Genomic DNA, 6,000 nt, shown 5'->3' with positions numbered 1-6,000 from the left:
GAGTTTATATCGTGTCATATAATAAAAAAAAAATTAAACCTCTAGGTGTTATCAGTTTTTTTTATCAGCCTTCCAAATTTGAAACGTCCAAATTGGTCAAAATTCGCGGCCTTACCCATACAATAATTAGTTTGTTGAGAGTCACTATAGAGTATTCAGAAATTCTGTCCCCTAAACTAGGTATAAAATACCTGTATCTATGGGTCAATTATTGTATCTTAGACCTAAATATACAACCGTAGCTTTTTTTCTCCCTGAACATTGGCTGTTTATTTATATTTTCATAATAATTATACCTATACTCGTAGGATATGGCAAATTCGGGAGTTGTCAACTACCGCATTCCATAGTGCTGACAGTAGGTAAATTGTAGGAAAAAACAAAAAGTGATAACCATAACTACAACAAGGGACGTAATAATAATAACTTAACCAACCTATAAAAGCAGAAAACCTCCAACATTTGTCAATCAAAAAATATTTCACTGTTAAACCGTCTTTTAATAAAACTTGACTAAGCAATTATACTAGCTTTCGATCAAAATATAATCGCATCAAAACACACGCCCAAATAAAACTCCAAGTGCAATCGATTTTATTATGACAAAGCAATGTCATAGCCACAATCATAAATAATAATCATAAGGCCGCGGGTATGCAAAGGAAAGCAATATCAATTACTAGAATAAATTGGGGCGTTTTAAATCGAAGTATTGTGCAAAAGTATAAAACGCGGTCTTCCATTCTCTGGTTTGTTACAAATTCCTAACTTGGCCCGTTTCCAGTCCGTGACTTATTCTGCTGAGGATCTATTACGTTGTTTGTTTGTAATACCGGCAATATTCTTTACGATTTAACCGACGCAAAAAAGGGGTGTTATAAGTTTGGCCGCTATGTGTGTCTGTGTGTCTTTGTGTATGTCTGTCTGTGGCACCGTAGCTTTTAAGCGGGTGGACCAATTTGAATGCGGTTTTTTTTTTATTTAAAAGCAAGTTTTCTAGCGATGGTTCTTAGACATGTTTCATCAAAATCAGTTTAGCTGTTTTAAGATATTGAACTTTGAAGTGACAAAGTCGGGGGTTATCCAACTTTTTTTTGGTTAGGTTATTGAAGAGTCTACTCCAAAATATAATAACTTTTATTTACTTTTTTTTACCTTATTTATTTATTTATTTATTTTAGGAAAACAAACAGCTAGAAATAATACAAAGTATAAAACACATAAAAATATTTTATTGCATTGAAAGAAAGAAAATAAATTTACTGAATTGATTAAATAAGGTTGTTAAAAACATTATAAAGTGATTTAACTCCGTTTTACAAAATTATTTTGCTTAAAAATGTACTACTAATTGTGGCGTACCTTTGTGCCTTTGTGCTACAAATGTCATGTTGACATCTCATACTTTTGTCAAGGAAATCATAGTCAAATTGATTATTAAGTGGTTCTACCCTGAGCCATGATTCAATTTGTTCGACTATACCCCCTTGCTACTGTTGCCGCTTATCTATATACACCTATATAATAATATATACACGGACATTGTGCTCCTTATTTGTATACTCCATAATAGAAGATGCACTGAATGACAAACGGCAATCGACATGCTATACGTTCGCTTACGCTGAAACTTGTTAGAAGGCACCGGACGTATGTGCCCGGATTCAACGATACTCCTTTTTCAACTCTTTGACGGCCGCTTCCCATATGCCACCAGAATCAGGCGCCCGACTTACTTTTATGCGAGCCAAATTGTTTGTCCTATTCCTTTAAATCCAGGCTTGTTTATCTCCCGGGATATATCTCAGTTAAAAGGGCATTGTAAAAGAGGACAAAAAACCTTTATTCGACTGTGAAATTGGACTTTAATTTTTATAGACTTCTCTGTAATTTAGTGGAATTCGGGCTACGTTTATTATTTTACTGCCCAAAACGTAAAATCTGCGATTTTGTGGGGTTCCAATCCGTTGTTAGTGAATATTAGTGGGCCCTGTAATTTCGTTCAGTTGGTCCACTAGTCAAGTTTTAAACATGTCAAAATTTCGAATAAAAATATTCGGCTTTGTTTGGTCGATGAGAGTGCCTACCCAAATCTTCATCTCCCTTTTCTTATTTTCTATTTGAAATACTGGCAACGTGCCTGCAATTTCTTAATGCTTTTCCATTTGTTCACTATCTTATACAATAGACTCTATTCAATTGTACAAGTAATATCTCAAGAAGCCAATACACGATTTATCTAATACTGCTGGACAGAATCCATATCTGTCGTGCCGTAGTGACCTAGTGGTTTGATCTATAGCGTCTCAAGCAGAAGATAGTGTGTTCAAACCCGGGCTCGCACCTAAGAGCTTGTGAACTTTATGTACGAAATTACATTTGGAATTTACCACAAGTTGTACAGTGGAAGTAAATAAAACATGTAAGGACCTCTGTACAAACTTGTGAAACAATTCAATGGTGTGTATGAAGCTCCCAATCGGCACTGGGCCCACGTGGGAACTACGGCTCAAGCTCTCTCATTCTGAGAGGGCTCTGTGCCTAGCAGTGGGACGTAATGGCTAGGATGATGATGAATGAGAGTCCATCTCTTAGGGCGCGTATTCATTGCGGCAAAGTGTAGACATGCAGAATCTGACCAATCCCATCTTGATCCGCACCCTTTGGAATTGTGATGATCTCCGCTTTGATGGAAGCTCACCCTTAGGTAAATTAAGTTTACAGAAAAAAACCGGCCAAGTACGAGCCGGAATCGCACACCCAGGGTTCTGTGTAAATATTTTTATTATATGATGTAACTCCTTCCTGTGCTTTCGAGGTACGGAACCCTTAGAGGATCACTTTGTTGTCCGTCCATCCGTCCGTCTGTCAAGACCCTTTTTCTAAGGAACGCGTGGAGGTATCAAGCTGAAATTTATATGCAACTCGCAAAGGAATCAAAACCTACAGGGTACTTCCCGTGAACTCAGAATCATGAAATTTGGTACGAATCAACGTCTCATAGCACAGATAAAGGAAAAATTGCGAAAACCGTAAATTTTTAGTTACTTACATCATGTTATAAAAACACAGGCTTGTACGGAACCCTCGGGCACGAGTCCGACTCGCACTTGGCCGGTTTTTTTCTTTTGAGGTACGGAACCCTAAAAACGAAATTACAGCCACGCAACTTGTTTACCTTGTTCAAGTTCACTAGTCATAAGCATGACGTTTCTCCCGAAAATCTTTTTTCATCATAAAATTAATCATAATATTTACTTCAAAATCAATGACCATTTATGTAGGTATCTGTTCTATTTATATCCCTCTTCAATGTAAGTGGAATGAAAGCATGTAATAAGCTAAACAGCTAATTATTTTCATGAATGAAACATGGTCGCGGACTGATCGAAGTGTGTTGTGCTAAATGCCATAGATCAAGCGATACACAGAAGCGGATAAGTAGGTGTTTATTTGTGGATACAGGATGAGATGCGATGGGTGCGTCGTGTTTGGTTTATATTTTCTCTGAATTGCGCGTAATTATTAGGTAGGGTAGGGTCTGATTTGCAGAGTGTTATTATGTTTTTAATACCTAACACTGTGCTTGTGATTGTGATACATTTCATAGCTTACTAGCCTTTACCAGCGACTTCGCTCACGTCAGTCATTAAATCGAAAATTACTGTAATGGCTGTGATTTCATCTGCCAATAATTTCTAAAGCTAGAAGAACAGTATATGCATGTTTCATCATAATTGTTTTAAGGTTTAAGTTTGAAGGGGTAACAGACAGACAGAAAAATAGACAGACAGTTACTTTCGCATTTAAAATACTAAGTAAGGAGAGTACCCGTCAAAAATTATATGTCTCATACTTAGCGGTGCCAATGGGCCGGCCACATCGCTCTACGAAAAGAGAACCGTTGGGGGAGAAAAGTTCTCAAGTGGCGACCGCGAACCGGAAGAGGAAGTGTTGGAGCCCCCCACTAAGTGGACTGACGACATCGTGAGAATTGCGGGTAACCGGTGGATGCAAGCGGCGAGTTGTCGTCCATTGTGGCGTACTAAGGGGGAGGCCTCTGTTCAGCAGTAGACGTTTTCTGGTTGATGATCATGATAATACTTAGCAGTTAAGATTTTGGGGCTTTGGACATGAGGCTCGTAAAATTATCTGGATAAAAAGTAACTTTTATTTTATTCCAGAAGATCAGAGATGTCTACGTACCATGTGTTACCTACGTACAAATGTTAACGCACACGCACGCACGTACATTCTCACATACTTCCGCATATATAAAACATAGGATTTTATATAGCGGCGGTTGAAAGAAGGAATTGACTAAGCGGCATTTTTTTAAGGTATTGAGTTAAATACGATCGAAACGTTATATTTTTGTTAAACTACATAACAATTCTGAACAATTATTGGATTAAGAGCAAAGAGAGTTATGACAAACGATCATTCTGACAAACATTAAATTCGGACTTTCAAAAAGTATGCTAGTCGATATGGACCCGAATTTTTCTCTGTCGTTTAAGCTATTTTTCAAAATTTTCACAAAAATGGCGCTTAGTCAATTTCTCCTTTCAACCGTCGATAGGGTCAGAAAAACGCCCTTCAATTCAAAACCTAAGCCTGTTTTGTATAGTAAATATTATGTACATATACCTACACATTATCCTTATGATGTTACGATAAGCTTCAATAACACCCGTAAACTGTAAACAAAATGTATTAAGATACGTAAATGAACCCTAAGTACCTAGTCGTCGTTTTGCGCTCACGAGTGAAATGACGGGAGTTATTATTAGGGTCTAAATCTAAATAGGGTCTAAAGCTTACAATTTTGTTTTAGAAAGAGAACTCGCAATTATACTTCTAAAATATAAAATAGGTACCTACTTGTAGAGCTTAGGATACGCATGCTTGCAAAACGTGTATTAAGTCACGTAGACACTGGCCGAATTTCAGACAAACCGTTATTATTAAATAGGTAAATAGTCCTGTTTTTATTCTTGGAAATATTACTTTGTTATACTAACCTACCTACTTATAAGTTTTTAATGATTAAGTTTTAGTGAAGTGTCTTTGTTTTTAATATAAATAGCGCTATTTTAAATTAAGTAATTCAGTGAAAACAACACAAATCTAGACAAAATTTTCAATTCAGTGACATTTTATAGTAGATTACTACTTACAATAAGTGCGTTGCTTCGATTTCAATTTTGGTTACTTCATTATTACCTCTAACTAATAATTTAGTAGGTAACAATTTCCTACCAAAGCAATCTGCACAATAAAAATCACTTGATTATGCGAAACTTTTAAATAAACACCTCGAAAAGGCTTTTACGCGTAATAGCCGGTAGCTTCTGCCCATCCATTTGCGATTGTTGACTCTACGGTGCGTACTCTGTGGCAGCTCGGCGCTAGCCTGGGCGGGCGGCGCGGCGGAGGGGGACAGCCGCGCGATTGGTCCGGCACACCTCAAGCAGAGCGAGCCTTCAGTCCGCTGCCAGCCGTCGCGGTGCGCGCACGTCGTTCGCACGAACGTCCGAACAATTCAGCCGCGTGCTGCCGCAATACCTAATCTTCAATTAAATCGCGTGTGAAAACTCGTTTTTGCCTGTGTTTGGTTCCAACCTGTGACGTCACAGCAGCCAGGGCTTGTTTTACTATTCATCGCACGTCAATACGGACAACGTAATGCGATCCATTTGACGGCTACCAATAGAGAATTTTCAGCGAAAGTGAGTACTTGCTTAACCTTAGTGCCAATTTGCGTTGCTTGTGTCTAATTGCTTCTCACATTGATTTTTGTTGATTTTGCTGGTCTATTTTTCATTTTAAGTCACTTATTTATTACAGCATGTTATAGACGGGCGGGAGTAAATAAAACAGTATCGCTTTAATCCTTAGATTTGTTTATGTAAATATAGCAGATACTTTCAGCTGTAATTTCGTTCAAGCGACTCAGTATATACGCTGCAATTTTAAATCCAAAATAAACGTGAATTT

At 37.6% G+C, this 6,000-nt stretch overlaps 1 protein-coding gene across 2 annotated transcripts in view; it reads left to right on the top strand.

The window, feature by feature from the left end:
* Window positions 1–5,502: 5,502 nt before the first annotated feature.
* Window positions 5,503–6,000, top strand: part of LOC141442334 (cGMP-specific 3',5'-cyclic phosphodiesterase-like) — a 121,804-nt gene continuing 121,306 nt past the window's right edge. For both annotated transcript variants that reach the window (XM_074107294.1, XM_074107295.1), the window contains exon 1: window positions 5,503–5,732. The gene's annotated coding sequence lies outside the window, so the exon portion shown is untranslated. The remainder of the gene's footprint in view (window positions 5,733–6,000) is intronic.

Source organism: Choristoneura fumiferana, chromosome 25, assembly GCF_025370935.1.
Source record: "Choristoneura fumiferana chromosome 25, NRCan_CFum_1, whole genome shotgun sequence".
Classification (NCBI taxonomy): Eukaryota; Metazoa; Arthropoda; class Insecta; order Lepidoptera; family Tortricidae; genus Choristoneura; species Choristoneura fumiferana.
The sequence above is the reverse complement of the archived record's forward strand: the minus strand, read 5'-3'. Positions and strand labels throughout refer to the sequence as shown.